Source organism: Periplaneta americana, chromosome 9, assembly GCF_040183065.1.
Source record: "Periplaneta americana isolate PAMFEO1 chromosome 9, P.americana_PAMFEO1_priV1, whole genome shotgun sequence".
In the NCBI taxonomy this organism is placed as follows: domain Eukaryota; kingdom Metazoa; phylum Arthropoda; class Insecta; order Blattodea; family Blattidae; genus Periplaneta; species Periplaneta americana.
Genome location: NC_091125.1, coordinates 146,007,266 through 146,027,760, shown reverse-complemented (window position 1 = coordinate 146,027,760; position 20,495 = coordinate 146,007,266). Strand labels below are relative to the sequence as shown.

The 20,495-nt window shown below is 36.3% G+C and overlaps 1 protein-coding gene across 2 annotated transcripts in view; it reads right to left on the bottom strand.

Annotated features, from left to right (window-relative positions):
• The window catches only part of LOC138706597 (protein rhomboid-like), a 411,976-nt gene that overhangs the window by 177,684 nt on the left and 213,797 nt on the right, over window positions 1-20,495 (bottom strand). Inside the window, exons 1-2 of one of the 2 annotated variants that reach the window (XM_069836094.1) lie at window positions 20,290-20,399; window positions 15,095-15,227 (exon numbers count right to left, since the gene is read on the bottom strand). The exons of the other annotated variant lie outside the window; for it this stretch is intronic. The gene's annotated coding sequence lies outside the window, so the exon portion shown is untranslated. Of the gene's footprint in view, window positions 1-15,094; window positions 15,228-20,289; window positions 20,400-20,495 lie in introns of those variants that run through there. 2 annotated transcript variants of the gene reach the window in all.

Here is a 20,495-nt window from a genome sequence, read left to right as displayed (position 1 = left end):
TTATCTGGTCAAAACTAGATAGCTGCAGTAGTTACAGAATTAGTACCGTGCCCATTTGCTACATTAAACGATACGATTCTACGGAGTCAAATTTCAGACAGCCGGTACAAAGTGGCACGAATCAAGGTGACAGCAAGTTCCCATGGCCGGATCCCCGGTATGGAAGCGTCAGGGAATCCGTAACCATGACTGCACAATGACTTAATTGGGCAAGACAAGCTGGTGACTTCAGCAGAACCCGGAAGTTATGACGCAGGGAAAACTGTAGGTGAAAATGTGGTTTTGTCTCAAAGAAATTAACCTGCTCTGAGAGGAGCGACAATTAGCTCCGTGTATTATCTTGTGACAATTCTCAAACGCTTTTCTCTGTCTTCTTCAAACCGTATCCCTTGAACTTCTGGAAGTGTATTAACAGTAATTATAGCCAACAAGTGTTGATTATTTCTAGAAAAATGTTAACTGATGTGGTTCTGTGAAATTTGCGAAGTATCTTATGGATAATAAATCCTTGCGTAGGATGTCTTCTTTTGTCTGAACATGTCCTCCTTTTTAGGCCTTTGTTCGGGGTTCGGGGGGATTTAAAAAAAATGAAGAAATGTCCTCCTTTTCGTAACATGTATGCCTGATATTTTTAAATTATCCCATTTACGCCTTATTTCAAATAATTTGCCAACTAGATGGCAACAGCCTCGACTGAATATACTCTTTGCCAACGATCATAACTCTTTTTTGCTGTTTCTTGTTACGGTAATTGTTCAGAGGTAGCTAGTAAATCGAGAGATCGAGATGCGAATGTGAATCTAAATAGATATTTTTTGTCCTCTTTAATAAATAGTTCCCTTGACTTTCATACGTAGCTAACTGTAAAAATCATTATTATTAAGTTTTTTCATAATTATTTTGTAATAAAATAATATTAACATATTTTTAAAGTATGATAGAAGCCTAAATCTGTACTGTAAATATTTTATAATAAATAGATATTGACGTAATTTAAAGTATAATGTAGGCCTAAGTGTACATATTTTTTATCCTCATTTTTCGAACAATGTATCATTTTTTAAGCTTTGTCCTTTTTTTTTTATCGATGTGAATCTGGTCACCCTACCCTTGCAGGAGTCAGATATGAACAGGTTCTGAGAAAAGCAAACTGGGTACAAAACACAAAGAATGCTGTAAATTGGATCCCGGGTCCGAAAGGGATGTAGGTTAAATTGAGTCCCAGGTGACAACGACAGAAAAAAAATATTTTCTTCTTCGGCCAATCTACTTGCGTTACCCAGGGAAAACTGCATTTAGGTTGGCTGGATCGTCACCCAAAAATGATTTCCAGGAAGTTATAATGGAAATGTAATATTTTGTCATATGCGTCAATTTTTATTAAAATCCGTCTTTGAATTTATGAAGATAAACATTTAAAACAATCTGCTTTGACGAATTCGAAGGTAAAAATTCTGCTTTTGTCAGCGTAGTTTTTCTTTATGAAACTGTTCTTTTTCATTTCTACTTTTAGTCCTTTTTTCTAGTATACTACTTGTTAAAGTGTACATTTAAGAGTGTGCGCTATAGAAGAATGAATTAAGGCGGAAATGACAAGTTCACAGCTATTGGTTGTACTATTTTTAAAGTCAGAAAATTCAGGCTGAGGGGCTCTGCTTCTGGAGAAGTGTATGTTTCGAAGATATAATTTGTGAAAGGTTCAGTCTCTTCATCATCAGTTGGTTAGACCGACAAGAAGTCTTCGATGAAGTAGTTTTCGCAGTCGTCAAGGGGTAAAAATGGTAGTCCGAAAAAAGTTTAGTTATTTGCCACGAGCTATATTTTGGTATATTTGTATCATTATTATTTTCAACATTTGTATGTTTACGCTCAAACTAAGCGAACACAATATTTTTCGCTATATTTAACGAATTAATTCAATAATGACCAGGCAGCGCATTTTCGTTCCCAAACAAGTTAGGAAAGTTATCGGCTAGTATATCCCGGAGTTTTAGAGTTCAAACTCTGACCCTAAATGCTTACGTCAGGACGCTACGAAAGGTATAATCTAGTTCGGTACACATAATAATGGAGCATTACAAATGTAAGTGGGATTGCTACTAAATTCAAATGGTCTGTCCAGCTACTTTTTAACCATATAAACGCACTAACACTGCGAAACTAGCTCTGTACAAAATAGTAGTGCTACATATTACAGAAAATATAATTAGACCGATAATAATACTGAACTAGTATATACAATATATATTGTAGAATATAATAGTAAACATGATGCACATTAACTGTAAATATTCTCTATAATATTTTACTGTCCCCACTGTTTCATATATCGCCTTATACTCCTCAGGAGTAAGAATTTCATTCTTCTTACGCAAAACTTTTCCTACTAGCCCAAACGCTTTGTCAGCTGGTAGAAAGAATGGCCTCTTACCGGAAAAACTAACAGCTATTCAGAAACCTGAGGACGTGCTTTTCTTTGGAGCCAAAGACCAAGAGCATGTACAACATGCATGCTATTTTGTCCACCACATTCATCGGCGAACAGCCTAATATAGCGCCCGCCCAGCCTGTGCTTCATTTCATGTAAAGAAATTTGCTTCTGTGAAGCTTTATCAGTTACACAGAGAGTAGAGGGGGCAGAGAAGGCCTGACGGCCTTATCTCTACCAGATTAAATAAATAAATACTAAATACTATAGAAAGCTAATTGTATTGAATAATATACTTCACCTATGCTGAGTTTCGAGAGCGGTTGCAGTTGCTGTTAGTCGAAACAAAATGACTGTGCCTCATTAGGTTCTGTCTCATAATTTTATGGAACGTATTGGCACGAAGCTTACTGTATGTGCACCTAAATCGACTAAGAGCCTAGTCTTTTTCACTGTATCATCGAAGTTTCTTATTGGGAACAGCATGTGTGCGCAATAACTGCATTCATCATTGGCCGGTGTACAAAATCCTATAGCCTATTGAATTCTGTCCGAGAAATATTTGAAAGAAAAAAAAATCTTTTTACTCTTAAGTCCGGTATTAACACTTTAATTGTACATTTTGAAGATCTTTGTAATATTTAAGTCCAAAGCCAAATAAAGTATATGACTTTTACTTCTATCGTAATGTGATTCCCTTGCTCTATCTCATAGTACGTTATTTTACGACGCTCTATCAACATCTGAGGTTATTCAGCGTCTGAATGAAGTGAAGGTGATAATGCCGGTGAAATGAGTCCGCGGTAGAGCACCGATAGTTATCCAACACTTGCTCATATAGGGTTGAGGGAAAACCCCGGAAAAACCTCAACCAGGTAATTTGCCCCGAACGGGAATCAAACCCGGGCCACCTGGTTTCGCGGCCAGACGTGCTCACAGTTACTTCACAGGTGTGGACCACTTGCTCATATAGGGTTGAGGGAAAACCCCGGAAAAACCTCAACCAGGTAATTTGCCCCGAACGGGAATCAAACCCGGGCCACCTGGTTTCGCGGCCAGACGTGCTCACAGTTACTCCACAGGTGTGGACCACTTGCTCTTAATTTAGAGATAAATTACACTATTCCCTCTTTTACATATAATGCTCTCTTTTGGGCACTACCTCTCCTCTCTCTGATTCCCTTTGCTATTATTGTACATTCCTTGATAATCACAATGTTGTAAAACAGCGGGAAACTCAATAATGGTGGGAAGATACAGCACGCTGGCCAACGCTGTCCATTTTAGATTTTAACTAATGGAAGATGCACATAATACGATTTGATCCGACACATCATAGGAGTTGTACATAATACGATTTGATCCAACACATAATTTTCATTATAGAAAAAGGGCGGGGAAGAATACGAATTGCTCCAATATGAGATCAGGGTCTTAAAGAATACCATCTCAGCTATGCGAAATCGCTTCAAACTAAATTTCGACCGAGGATGTATTTAATACGATTTGAAACGACACTCCACATATAATATATACAATTAATTAATTTAACGAAATCAACTCCCATTACGAAGAACAAAAACATATATTCTGAGATTATGAAATTCATATCTTTTACTATAACTGCCAGTAAAAAATTTGTTTAAGCTAAGAAAATGTTCTTTCTACGTCACATGACGTTACAAGGAAAAAATAATAATAACAAAAATCAATATACAAATTAGCAATATATACAAATAATTCATTTATCAAAACCTATCCCGTTGCAGTGAAAGAAAACATAATATTCTGATGTTATGAAATGCAAATGTTTTACGAACATCACATAAAATATTTTGTTTAAACTAAGAGAATGTTCTTTCTACGTCTTATGACGTTACATGGACTTATGTATAATACATTACATCATTATTATTTAATGATCCCATTTGCATCTGCTTGCAATTATACTCTGCTTATGCAGCCACGTGACGTAACAGATGTCCAGAAGAAACTACTCGATCCGCTGTACGTTTGGGAACGAAAAGGCGCTACCTGATAATTTCTGTACATATCAAGACCCAATTTATCCAGTTTTGGGGCTCAGTTTTATCATCTAAAGATCGGCGACTTGCCGAGACTAAATTTACCTAGATCCACAGATTCTACAATCCATCTAATGTGTCAGTCAATTAATAGGTAGGTGTGTACCCTTTAGATGCCATGAAGATACCTGGAGTTCCATGCTTTCATGAATGAATGGTGTAGTGAACACTATGCTCTGACCGCTTTTTTTTTATCCGCATGAGAGATCCGGTACTCAATTCTTAATTGGCCAGAATAGAATATCCCATAATAGTAAATTATGCAACGAGCCTATAATGATAGTAATTAAGAAGCGAGTATGGGATATGATGATAGAGACTGGATTAATCTTGCACAGGATAGGGACCGATGGCGGGCTTATGTGAGGGCGGCAATGAACCTTCGGGTTCCTTAAAAGCCATTTGTAAGTAAGTAAGTATGGATGTTTATGAAACGAGCGCAAGCGAGTTTCATAATTTTCATAAGAGCTTCTTAATTACCATTATAGGCGAGTTTCATACGACTTTTTATGCTCGACCACATTTCTAACTTGAAATTATTCAGATGTATACATTTTATTTGTATCTGACAAGATCGGAAGTGACCTTGTTCTAGGTGAATTGTGAGATGTGCGCAGACGAGAAAGTAATGATTTTTTCCGAGGAACAATAATGTCACTGACCTTGTGTAACCCCGTTAAACTTGATATAACCTTGATTATTGAATTCGACGTTGAAAAACGAGATGACAAATTGAATTTATTTGAATATTATTTACAATTAACGCTAATTATTATAGTAACAGAACATAACCTTCTGCGACAGTATTGGATTTCCAGCCTCCGTGACTTTTCGCTAATTCTCTTTCAATTGCATATCCGAGAATAATCGATACTTGCGGTTTTATAACGGTACAAAGCTGACTCGTTATTGGCTGAACACCTTTAAGCTGAGTTGTCATTGGCTGAAAACACCTGAACTTTAATGAGTAAGTGTACTTTAATGACATGCATTAAAGGACTGCTACCAGGTGTATCATTACTACATTTCGGCATGGTCGAGCATAAAAATGTTTATGTTATCGGATGTTTTTCCTAAATCTACGAGGGCTGATCAAGAAAGAGTGGGACTGATTTTTTTTCACAGATGTTTATTACTCTACTTCAATGTCTATACGATTTTTTTCAATGTAGTTCCCTTCTATTTGAATGCACTTGTTATAGCGTTTTTTCCGGCCCTCTAACACATGAGAGAGGTTTTTGAAAATCGCCTTACATTTCTGGAATCATTCATCACCGGTGATGAGTCATGACTCCTTCATTATGATCCTGAAGGAAAGCAAGCCAGCACAGTGTGAAAATCGCCAAGTTCGCTAACACCAAAAAAGGCTAAAGTTGTTTCATCTGCAGCGAAGGTAATGATGATCATGTTTCTTGACTATAAGGGGGTGATTTATAGCATGCAATTCCCCCTCACATTACTGTTACAGGAGCATACTACACGTTAGTATGCCTATTGGCAACAATGAGGCAGTACATTGCAAAGAAACGACCATAACTGCATCGGGATGGGTGGAGACTGCATCGTGACAACGCATGACCTCACGTCATGAATCAAGTTATGCAATTTCTTGCTAAGTTCAACATAATCTGTCACTAAAGCAAAGTTCCGGGGCACTCGATTTGAGATCTCTGAAGAGTGCTCAAGAAATGTGAGGTGATTCTCAAGAATCTGACAAAGAATGGTCTCATCACATGTTCGAATACTGAAAGAAACACTATAAGTGCATTCAAGTACAGTTGTCAAAAAAAAAAAAAAAAAAAAAAAGTGACCGCACTCGTGAACAGCGTATATTTTCTAACAAGTAAGTCTACTTCGGATAACGGTGATGTTACATGATGCATGCGCTTATAGAAGCAGTTTCGTTCGCTTAATGATTCGAAGGTTGTAAGTTCGAACCTTGTGTAAGTTATAATTTTATTTTGTTATCGTTCTTAGCGATATAAATAATATTGAAGTTATCATTTTCATTGTGTTATCGTTCTTTAGTGATATAAATAATATTCAAGTTATAATTTATACTCTGTTATCATTCTTTAGAGTTATAAATAATATTCAACTTATCATTTTATTTTATTATCATTCTTTAGCGATATAAATAATATTAAGGTTATCATTTATATTCTGTTATCGCTCTTCAGCGATAGAAGTAATATAAATTTAATGTTAGATTTGAAACAATACAGTTGCATAATACTAGTGTCAGTTTTTTCTTCTTATATTATTACATTAAACTATACTGTAACACAATAAAATGAAAAGGATTGACGAGGATTTGAACCTGAGGCGCTCACATCTAAATTCCGACGTTCTTCCGACCGAGCTACGGAGACACAAGTAAGGAAGCATATGCGAAAAAATTGGCCAAATCCCTTCCAAGACGTCCAGGATGCCTGGGATGCCGTGGCTGAGAACTTAAGAGATTAGTCGATTCCATGCCCACACGACTGCAAGATGTGATCGAGCTGGTAGGAAGATGGACTAAATATTGGATCGTGGCTTTCTGTTTTGTTTTTTGGACTTTTAATTGTTTGAATTTTCTAACACAGACGCCAGTAAGTTTGTTTTGCTTATGCCACGAAAGATATCTTTGTTTAGAATAAAATCTTTCTTTCTTTCCATTTGCAGCCATAGAATCATAATAAATAATGATATAGCCACCAGCGTGGCTCAGTCGGTTAAGGCGCTTGCCGGTCGGCCTGAAGTTGCGCTCGGGCGCGGGTTCGATCCTTGCTTGGGCTGATTACCTTCAGAGGTTTTCCTCAACCGTAAGGTGAATGCTAGGTAAGATATGGCGAATCCTCGGCCTCATCTCGCCAAAATACCATCTCGCTATCACCAATCTCATCGACGCTACATAACCTAGTAGTTTATATAGCGTCGTTAAATAACCAAAAAAAATAATGATAAAGTCATGGCATAATGCATTCATGAACCTGATGTTAATTACTAAAACAGTCATAAAAGAAATAGAAGTAATTATATTTTCTCTCTTAAAAACATAAAAAGCATTAGATTGTGTTTGAATGCACGACCTAACGAATACCAGCCCGAAACTCTACCATTACTCTACAACAGTAACACACAGAAGACTTTAAGAGGGAGAATATCATCGAAATGATAGCCATCCATATCTTGGATTTAAAATATCGGCATCCTAATCAATTCAAATGAACAAAAAAGAACATGTAAATTAATGTTTAAAAAATACATAATGAAATTTTAAAAATGAATATTCTGCGACAAGATTTGATAGCCATCAAAACGATAAAAATTTATTGAAAATAAATAATATACATTGAATATTATAAAGATGAATAGAGATGGTGATTGATGATGTTCAATGAAGTTTTTAAAATGGTTGATGCAATTGTCTGAAGAATCTTATGATGAACCTTTAATTTTCTGAGGATCTCCAATGTAAATTTGGGAATTGTTCCTCGCGCACCAAACATAAGTCCAATGACATTCCAATCTTGAATATTATATTTATGACTGAGATCATCACAGCATGGAAGGTATGTAGATATCAGGCAACGTGATCCAACAACATGTAACATCGCCGTCTCCGAATTGTAGCGGAGATAGCCGAAGGGAACTTAGTTTCTACAGAGCGGCCACTTTTTTCTTTCGACAGCTGTACAGGGGGACTTCTTTGAAAAGATCATGTAAACAATGATGTGAAGTAATAAACATCTGTGAAAAAAATCAGTCTCAGTCTTTCTTGATTAGCCCTCGTATAGGAATAGTAATATGCGTAACAAGAGCGGTATGTTGAAGTTTTCATGTTCGAGGAAAAGTTTGAAAAAGCGAAACGTAGTTGAGGAATTTCTAATTAGTTGCAATGAAATCTCCATCTTGGTTTCTGTTCAATGACGGCAAATTTGCAAAACAAAAATATCTTTCTTCAACATTGTTGCTTTAAAATGTTTTCTGTGTTTACTATACTCCAGCAGGCCGTGATATACGTCTGCCTTTCCCCCCCCCCCCCAGTCTATGATGAGTCTGGAATCTTGTAAATTTTTTCACGGCTTCCTTAATGTTACTTGCATCACGAATGCAGTAACTTTAGTGGAGTTGTAGAGTTTACTTAATTTTTGCAAATATTTAAAAACAATAATTAACAATGCAATTTAGGTGAAATTGCAGTGGTAAGTTTCCAATTTATAATTATTATTATATTGAACGTCTCTAAAAATAATATGTTAACAGTCTAAAGCAGTAAAATCAATATGTCACTTAAGCGGTAAGAAGAGGGAAATTGTTATGTGTGTTAGGGTGGGAATACTGAATGTGGAATTTTAGACTTTCCGCGGATTGGTTTTGTGCGGAAACCAAGCAAATACGCACGATCTCGCACAAAATAAGTATGTTCGCAATTAAATTCTCTCAATCTCTACAGAGTAAAGTCATCGCCGAAGGCAACAAGTACAAGACAAGGAGGAATATACGAGTAATTCTACACTTTGCTGACGGCCAGCTTAATTTACATTTCCACATTTGTAAAAGAAAATGCTTGAATTTTTCAGTCATGGCAGAGAAGTAACTCTTGCTTGTCCAAGTCTTTCATCAAGGCTTTACGACACTTTGCATGTATTTCATAGTGTTTACTGGTAACCTTGTGTTCCCAATAAATCCAATTTCGCTAAGTTGAATAGGCGTATGACTATGCATGTCTCGTGTGATGTGACAATTTATATGGACAATACACAAGTGTGAAATATGCACGCCGAGTGCCAAGATCCTGCATAAATATACATCACACTTCATGTTTTAAGCACTTGCAGTAACGTCTCTTAACAAAAGACGAAGAAACGTGTTGCTATGGTTTCAGTTCCCATGATTTACCGCTGCCGCGTTGCACTCAAGTTGTAAATAAGTTTATTCGATAAAAATGCACCCGATTCGACTGACTGGTTTATGTTTCGGGCATATTATTAGACAAGGAACTGAGCCGGCGTCTTGGTACACAAAACAATAAAAGAGGTTGTCTCAGAAAAGAAACAAAAATATAATGAATACGCTCTAAACACGTGAAAATATCTCCGAGTTCACCCATGCAGTTGTTTAACAAGTGAAAGAAAATAAAACGGTGATTTCTTTCCAAGGTTTTAGGGAAGTCCTTGTATAGGGACGTAGACGCTATGCATTATCGCGGTTAAGACGTAACGCTGTAAAGCTGGAAAGTAGCGGGTTCAATTCCCGATGGGGTCATGGGTTTTCTCCATTGATATAATCCTCCGTCCGCATTATGATTCTGGAGTTTGTTCAATTTCTAACAGAAATTAGTATCAATTGAGTAACATTTAAAAATTTCTTTGCAAAACGAAAAGTTACATTGTTGGGATCAAATTTCTGCACATTTAAAGGACGAAACTCTAAATTACTGCAATCATTTATTATCATTAAGCTGCGGAGTTATGCTTATTTTAATCCTTAACCTGAAGACGCACGCTTTTAGATTACATATCCATTTTAAGGCATTGTGAGTATTATAAGCGAATTCTATAGTGCCTATAATTGCCTATTTCACTGGTAAATGCCTATTTCCTTATAAATGCCTAAAAGTTGCCTAAATATCCGTATTATATATTATATTTTAATTTACTGACTATTCTATCGGTATTTTTTTAATCTGTAATTTGTTCCTTTTTTATCCAGCAGCAAATATTATCCTGGAAAACCCAAAGCTAACATCTGATCTTGCTTTCATCAAAGCAAACTTTGGAAAGCTGCCTGCTTACATAACGAGGAGTATTCCACTCCACATTGCTGTGCAAGTTATGAAGAAAGTAGAAACTATTCTTAAAGAAATACCAAGCGGTGTGGGAGAAACAATGAGAAATAAGTATTTGAAAATTGTGGAAAGAAATTCCGGTTGGGAGCAAGTGTTATTGCTGATTGCAAATGACATTGACATTACTGCGTTCCCACTGGTTTGGTCCCCAGCTGGGATTGGATCCCTGAAGTATTGCCTCATCACTTCATGTGAAGTGGAGAGAAGTTTCTCCCAATTTAAGAACATTCTTATAGACAATAGACATCAGTTCTCATTACAACATTTGGAGGAATATTTAGTTATTCACTGCCATAATAGCATTACTATAGAAACTAGTGTATAATGCTACGGTATGGTCATGTTAGCCATTAAGAATTAGAAATTGTTAGTGCCTTTTTAAATGCCTATTTTAGAATTTTGAATTCCTATTTTGCCTGCCTATTTCAACTGTTTTAGTGCCTAAAAATCCGCAGCTTAATTATCATAATACACTGTTCTCTTAAACTGACTGAGCATATTGAGAATTAAATCAATGGTTTTCCAAAAATATGCAATGAAATGTTTCACATAAAATAATTATTATGCCATCCTAGCATTATAAACAGGTTGTTACTACATCCAATATCGTGCGTAATCGGCTTGTTATGGCACGCGTGCCAATAATAGTAATGCCGTATTCGCTATGACGTGATACCGGAACGCTTGGGTGGGAATGCATGCAACTCTTCTGGATCTTACTTACCGCTTCTACGCGCCAAGTAACAAGAAAAGAAATGCAGGACAGAAGGTAACGTATCATTTTTCCAATTTTTAACAATTTCGTTAATACCACATAAAACAGTTTACTAGTTCGGTCCCATGGTCAAAAATATATAGTTCGGTCCGGAACCAAGAAGTAAACAATACTAGTTCGGTCCCGGGTCATTAAGTTAACAGTATTAGTTCGGTCCCAGATCAAAAATAGAGTAGTATTGGTTGGAAATCAACATTTTCCTTCCATTCTATGTAGACTTGGAACTGTCGTAAGGCAAGGATGGGTAAATTCGTGACTCGAGACAGCAAACTACAAGATGAACATTTTCCTTCCCTTCCCACTATAAACAACACTTTCTTCTTGTTCGGCCACCTTTGTGAAGATCCTACTTAAACAATGTTTACCGGTGACTGAAATGATAGTTAGGTACGACCGCGCCTAATTATGAAAACAAGTTCGAATCGGTATCACTACCAACATCAAAACACGTCAGTATCGATATCATACCAACATGAAAATATGTCGAATTCTATACGGCAGCTAGTTCTTAATATATACTGTAATAGTCTGTTTTATATAATCTATATATAACTATTTTGTTTGATATAGGTATAACTTGTCTATACCTGCATAGTTCGGAGCGAATTAGTAATGTAGGCCTATATTTCAGCTGTGTATCTGATGGGACCGAACTAGTATCCGCCCAAAACAGTTCTGTGGTTCAGAGAAACTATATTAACGAAATAAAGGAACATTTGTAACATAACATTTGATAGGCCTACCTAAGGTATAACTAGAGTTTGTAATACCTGCAAGGTCATCCATTTCTCTTTATTCAATGCCAATGTCAGGCGCAACTAATCGATACGAACATATGAAGACTTTGTCAGCTATGGATGCCGAATTATTTCATAATTTATTTCCTACAATTTATAATGCTAAGATGCCATAAAGTGTTGTATCCAACTAGTGGATAATCTTATTATGACACGTGCGACAAAGATTCACTCATGCCATTATCATCAAGATTATCCATTTGTATAAATAACTACTAACTCCAAAAGAAAGCAAAAACGAGTAAAATTGTATTTAACTTTTTTGTTTGAAATATCTCAAAGAATAACCTCCTAAAATTAATGGCATTACTTATGGTTCACCTTGCATCTGTCTCTAAATTCCTTCACAGACTTGTAACTGTTCGACGTTTTATTAATAATTTGATTATCAGTAAACAATGTACAATGTCTTTTATAAGACAAAATGTATTAATGAGCATGCAGATAGAAAACCATACTACATAAAAAGTTTAGCAAGACAAAAGTGTGTTCTTTGTCCTAGAGCCAAAAGAAATGTTTAAAAACAAGATACAAAACTTAAAGTTATGAGAATTAGACAAGTTATAACGAGAACAAAAAAAAAAAAAAAAAAAAAAGATAAAATCAAAGCCAATATAAACTCATAAGAAATAGTTCGAACTACAGCCAGCAAACCGCTTAACTAAACATAATTAGTTGAGTGAAAGATGTGAGGATGAATGGACGAGGAATAAATAAACGCTAATACTACTCTGAAAACAATTAGTGTGTTGAAAATTACTATAAAACGAATTTGGAAAGCCACTATTTTCTAACAGCTAGGTGAACGTCCGCAAGTATTGAAAATGTAAAATTAATAATAATAAAAACTTTTATTAGACGACAAGAGAAAAGGATGATTGAAGATGAAATTTCAAGATGTTCCATCGAAAAATGAAGACCGTACTCCGAGTAACACGATAATAATAATAATAATAATAATAATAATAATAATAATAATAACAATAATCCGAGGACGAGAGCCCATGAAGGACCATGACCGACCAGCCGGCTGCTGGCGTTACGTCCACATGCCGAAGCAGAAGTGGACGATCATCCAATCTGAATGGAGGTATCGTGTGATTAGCACGATGATCCCCCCAGCCGTTATAGCTGGCTTCCGTAACCGGATTTCGCTACCTATTGTAGCTCCGCAAGTGCATCACGATGCTGGGTGGGCACCGGTCCCATACACGAAGTAATACAATGGGAACTGAAAGTAACAAATGGAATAATTAAATTTTATTATATACACAAAACAATCGAAAAGGTTTGGTTATGATCAAGTAATGAACACTCATAGGCTAACGTGTTGCATTGACCTTACCAAGGAAGACCTTTAAACTGGACGCAAGCTGGATAGCCTATAAGATGGGGCAATTAATGAAAAACGCCTTGAGAATGGAAGGTGGGAGATGGAACTGGAAAGAAAAGTCTGGAGACGGGGAGTCAGATGATGTCTACAATAATTATCATTGTTGTGAAACCGAGTGTGTCGTCGGTAACAATGTATTATAATAATAATGACGATTATGGGCGACAAAATGGCCATAACTACGATTATGGTGATTATGATTACAATTACGACGATGACTATGACTGCGGTAATGACTGTAACTATGGCGATGCCGATGACAATGACTGACGATGACTATGGCGATGACTGAGTATGGCGATGCCGATGACAATTACTGATAATGACTATGACTATGGCGATGCCGATGACAATGACTGATAACTATGACTATGGCGATGCCGATGACAATGACTGATAATAATTATGACTATGGCGATGCCGATGACAATGACTGATAATAATTATTACTATGGCGATGCCGATGACAATGACTGACGATAACTATGACTATGGCGATGCCGATGATGATGACTGACTATGGCGATGCCGATGACTATGACTGAAGATGACTGACTATGGCGATGCCGATGACAATGACTGATGATGACTATAAATATAGCGATGACGATAACAATGACTGAAGATGACTATGACTATGGCGATGCCGATGATGATGACTGACTATGGCGATGCCGATGACAATGACTGATAATAACTATGACTATGGCGATTCCGATGACAATGACTGATAACTATTACTATGGCGATGCCGATGGCAATGACTGACGATAACTATGACTATGGCGATGCCGATGATGATGACTGACTATGGCGATGCTGATGACAATGACTGAAGATGACTATGACTATGGCGATGCCGATGACAATGACTGAAGATGACTATGACTATGGCGATGCCGATGACAATGACTGATGATGACTATAACTATGGCGATGACGATAACAATGACTGACGATGGCTATGACTATGGAGATGTCGATGACTGACTATGGCGACGCCGATGACAATGACTATGATTACGGCGATGCCGATAACATTGACTGACGATGACTATGACTATGGCGATGCCGATGACGATGACTGACTATGGCGATGCCGATGACAAAGACTGAAGATAACTATAACTATGGCGATGCCGATGACAATGACTGACGATAACTATGACTATGGCGATGCCGATGACGATGACTGACTATGGCGATGCCGATGACAAATGACTGAAGATGACTACGATTATGGCGATGCCGATGACAATGACTGACGACAACTATGACTATGGCAATGACGATGACAATGACTAAAGATGACTATGACTATGGCGATGCCGATGACAATGACTGACTATGGCGATGCCGATGAAAATGACTGATTATCGCGATGCCGATGACAACGACTGATGATGACTATGACTATGGCGATGCCGATAACAATGACTGACGATGATTATGAATATGGCGATGCCGATGACATTGATTGACGACGACTATGGCGATGCCGATGACAACGACTGATGATGACTATGACTATGGCGATGCCGATGACATTGACTGACGACGACTATGGCGATGCCGATGACAATAACTGATGATGACTATAACTACTACGATGACGATAACTATGACGTTGACCACGATAACGATGAAGACAATGACTGCGACGACGGCGATGGTGACTAATGACTGCGTAGTCGATGACGATTATGATGATAGCGGTGAAAGTCATGATGGCGATTGTTGCCCCTTCCGACCCCAAGTGATCTGGAAACTGCAGTACTCACCTGTCGAACAGTAGCCAGCAACAATGGCGGCCGAGGTTGAAGCGCGGTGCCCGACAGAGTCTTCACACGCCGCGGCCACTAGTTTTCTTCACTTGCACATGCTTCGCACCTGCCCGCACACCTGCACAGCCCTCTACAACGAAACGAACGCGTGTTGTCCGTCTGTCCCTCTCCAACTCCCAGCAGCTAATTAACCAATTTCGTGTAACTAATCAACTACAAAACAGCTGGATTACTATAAATGAATTTGACAATTCTAGAGTGTCTATCTCAATTCATATCGGATATCCTGTTTGTTTATGCCAATTGAAGTCGTGGAAAGTTCCGTACTTCACATGTGCAGTATTTAGTATTGTACCTATGTAGGTTTATACAGGATGAAGCGTGAATAATGTCATTAATTACAGGGGGTTATTCTTTGAGATATTGCAAACAAAAAAGTTTAATACAATTTTGTTCGTTTTTGCTGCCTTTCGAGGAAAAAAAAAAACTTTATGTGAAACATTTCATAGCGTGTTTTGGGAAAGCCACTGATTTCATTCCCAATATCTTCAGTCAATTTAACAGTGCACTGTATTATGATAATAAATGATTGAAATATTTTTAGTTTTGTCCTTCAAATGTGCAGAACTTTGATCCAAACGAATGTAACATTTTAAAATTCCTTTTCAGAAGGAAAAGTTACATTTGTTCAGATCAAATTTCTGCATAGCCTATTTAAAGAAGAAAATTAAAATTCTATATATTGTTTACTATTATTATTATTATTATTATTATTATTATTATTATTATTATTATTATTATTATACACTGCTCTCTTAAATTGATTGAGCATATTGGAAATTAATTCAATAATTTTTCAAAATACGCTCTGAAATGTTTCATATAAAAAAATACATATATATATTTTTTTTCTTTTTTTCCTCGATAAGGAAGCAAAAACGAGCAAAATTCTATTAATTTTTTCTGTTTGAAATATCTCAAAGAATAATCCCTTGAAATTAATTACATTGGTTCACTCTATATAGTCACCAATAACATTACGATCATCAACAACAAATATTTGATGTCTAGAAGATCTGTTCTGGACTTTTGACGATTTCACAGGAAGATTATTCCAATAAACTTTTACTTCGATTTTAAAATGTTTCCTTCCGACAGATAATTATATTTTTTAACAATTAATTTTTCCTATTAAATTTTAAACAGTTTACCTTCCTAAGCTTGTCCTCATTATTTTTTTTTATCTAGAAATGTGTTGTATATATTATTTTATAACCCCAAGCATTAAAGGAATGTCAAAGGCAATCATTAAATTTTCACATAATATCGCGTTTGTTTTTACCTATTATATTTAATTAGTTTTTGTACACTTTAGGATTTAATAAAGTGTTTTGCAACTGATACTATTACGTATTTTTATTTTTAATCAAACGCTCTCTCATTAAATTATGTTTATTTTAATAATTTTAATTAATATTTGGTTATAAGTATTGTAATTCATTCTTTGTTATAGGAGCTATAGACGTAGAAATCTCTATGTAACAGCAGTAGCAGTAGCAGCAGCATTAGTAATAATGATAGTGATGGTAGTAGTGGTGGTGGTAGTGGTAGTAGTCGTGGTAGTAGTAGTGGTCGTGATAATGATGGTGGTAGTGGTAGTAGTAGTCGTGGTGGTGGTGGTAGTGGTAGTCATGATGGTAGTAGTAGTGGTCGTGGTAATGTGGTGGTGATAGTAGTAGTAGTAATAGTAGTAGTAGTAGTAGTAGTAGTAGTAGTAGTAGTAGTAGTAGTAGTAGTAGTAGTAGTAGTATTGAGTGGCTAGGGGCGGGTTAGGGATGACCCTTCAGCACGACGGCTCGACACTAGCCTATTGTGCACTCCGAAATATGAAATGAACGAAAATTAGGTGTACCAGCCCACCGGTCGCATGAGATCTCTTACCCGCTCGCCCAATGGGCCCCCTACACCTCCCGCCTAAAGTTCATTATGCCAAGATGACCAAGCAGCACAGAATTCATTCCGACAACCCTTCTAAGGTGTCAAAACGCCCTCGGAAGTGTTCTTAAAGAATTAATCTTGGCAGAGATATTGAGTACTTATGGCTTGGAACCCAGAGACGATTTCGCAGAGGACGCCCCTCCTGCAAGCGGACGAAGACATGTGTCATGACCTGAATATGTCTTTGGAATGAGATGATGAAGATTAATAATATGAAATCTAAATTACTTTTCTTCAGGGAAGAGGAAAGGAAATGGGCCGTGGCAATGAACATTCCAATCTGGCTTTTGCTTAAGTAACTGTGGAAAATCACGGAAAAACCACAGTCAGGTTGGTCGTTCCGGAGATTTGAACCTCGAACCTCCCGAATGCGAGTCCAGTCTGGAACGTAAGAGGCATCTCGCTCGGTCCTCTATAAGTAAGTACATAACTAGGCCTACTGTTTTTCATATCTTCCAATGAACTGACAGTAAGTTCTTATACTAGAATAAAACCCTATTCGCCAATGTTCCGTTTAAAAATAAACGTGAAAAACTTAATACTTAACAAGAAGCGGTGAGAATAAAATAATACTGCACATATGATAAGCTATATTCTTTTCTAGAAGCGCCTTTCCAAGATGGATTTCTTAATACGGAAGAATAGACTGCCTAACTCTTGAAAGCAATATAATATACACCTACAAAAGAACAATATGTTGCTTGGCTACAAATTAGGAAACTATACCGCTTTGTGCAGTAGCATATAGCTACAGAACTCAACTTATTGGAAAAGAGTGGCTGAATTACAGAAGAAGATCAAGTTACTATTACATTCCCCGTAATTTTGCCTTTCGTGGAAACAAAATACGTCCTTAAAAGCGACATCTCCATGCCGTATATTTAATACAAAATGGCGAGAGGGATAGAATATATGACGAAATATCTAAAAGGTACGACAGATCACATTTCCTTGTACTGGGTCTCGGGAGAAAATATCTATGCGATATCTTAACAGGTTTGCTACTTTAAGTCTGGAGTCTACCGTTCCATTGAAAAGTTTTAGAGAATTTGGGAAGGAAAAAAAAAACTTAAAATAAGCAACCTACCGTATATTTTACTGTAGTTCTGGGAGTTGTAGCTATATGAATAACCTCACTTCATTCGACGCAATAATCACATTTTGATTTTACAAAATTTATCAGAACTTCTATATCTCTGCTTCGAGCACAGAATATTTATAAACGATGGAATAACAATTCGTACACCCTAGAAAAACGAAAACTAGAGAAGTCTTTCTTTCCTTACGACTTGAGAATTTCGGTCGTGTTTACATCAAGGGCGGTTCTTACCTTACACAGACTGTAGCACATTCAATTTTATTCATAACTAGCCGTACCCGTGCGCTCCGCTGCACCCGTTAGAAATAAATGTAAAGTAATTACATAATTAAAATAGGACGTTTGATCCAGGGAACATTCGTGTTTGATAGAAGGATAAATCGTTTAATATGTTACTTAATTTAAATTGCATGCAAATAATTAAAATGCGATCATTTTGGTCCAGAGACACTCATTTGGTGCAATGACAATTCCTTTAACATGTTTCTTAATTTTTATTACATGCAACCATAGTTTAATGAAGATTGACATCATTTAGATTTAATGCGTATATTTTATTTTACTTGTTATAGGTTTCCATTGAATTATGTAATAACTTAATTTTAACCCTTGTTTTCTATGTATTCAGTAAATGGCGCTTGGCCCACTATGGTTCTAAACCCTTCAAATAACATATATTATATTATATAATATTACATATTATATTATATTATATTATATTATATTATATTATATTATATTATATTATATTATATTATATCAGAAGTTACTGCAATAACATTATAACATTATGTCCATCTAGAGAAACTATACTTTCCAATGGTGAAATAATAATTAATTATATAAATCGGTTAATTTAGCTTCCAATATTACTTCTACAAACACAGAAACATTCTCTGTAGGCAATCTTTCATAGCTTTCGATTGTTGCTGTCCAAAGCCCCTTATAAACGAAGTCATTTGTTTTTTAATTCATTACACCGCCTTCGATGGCAGTTATTTTAATTTTAAAACTGATTTATCTAATTAAATATCAGTCCTATCAAAATTTTTCAAGGAATAAAACTTATCGCAAATTATTTTTAAAGAAACTTTTGTTACGTAATATTTTTCACAAAAATCAATAATAAGCGAGATATTTCGATTTATTTAATTCAGGCCCCCTTATAACCCCCCTTTTAAATAGTGTATTTTGAATGCCATATAGCCTAAAATCTAAGTAACAACGAACTTAATTTATATTCCAATTTTCATCGAAATCCGTTCAGCCATTATCGCGTAAAAAGGTAACAAACATACAGACAGACATACATACATACAAACAAAAATTTCAAAAAAGCGATTTTCGGTTTCAGGGTGGTTAATTGTATATGTTAGGACCAATTATTTTTGGAAAATCGAAAATTACCAGAAAAATTTCGGCTACAGATTTATTATTAGTATAGATGTACTCTAACCGCTGTCGAAATATTTACGCTTTAATAAATAGAACAGAAAATATACACACAGAATATAAATTTAGTTACGAAGTATTTTTATAGTCATTTGAATTCACTATAACAAAACATGACTTCAAGTTGAGTTGTGAAAAAAACTGCATCTGAATGTCTGAAGTCTACGCACATACGGAATTACATCTTAGTGTAGGTTTGAGAGTTATAAACGAATAACTTTTTTTTTTACTGGAAGGTATAATCACTCTTCGTTTTACAAAATTTACCAGAACTTCTAAATCTTCGCTTCGAGCACTGAATAGGCTTATTCCTATCGATTTACACTAATCTATAGCCTTCAATTTTAGTAAACAAACGATTAAAAAGGCACTGTGAAACGCTGACAGGCTTACACCGAAAAAAAAAAAAAATCAAGAAATCGCGTCAGAATCATGGACACTTAAGTACAGAAATTCACACACATAAGAAGTTTCCAATCACGTGCCGATAAATCGATTTATATCGCTGATAACGGGACGTGTCGAGTTACAGAGGAGAGTTGAGAAGTGACAGACGGAAAAGACACTGCCTCAAGCTTGAACACTAAGTTTTCTTGGATCAATACTCAGTCACTTGTATCACACGCACTGCACCCACACTCACCTGAGAACGCACTGTTTGTGAGGTTATGTTATCGAGAGTCAAGATCGAGAGAACGAGATAGAGGCCAGCCGCCATCGGCCGCCGAGGCTGGTCTAAACCTACACGCGGCCAACCCAGCAGTAAATACACACATGTGAATATATATACAGACAGACAAGTCGCGGAGGAAATGGAGTGGAAGATCTAGGTTTACGAGTGCGGTTATG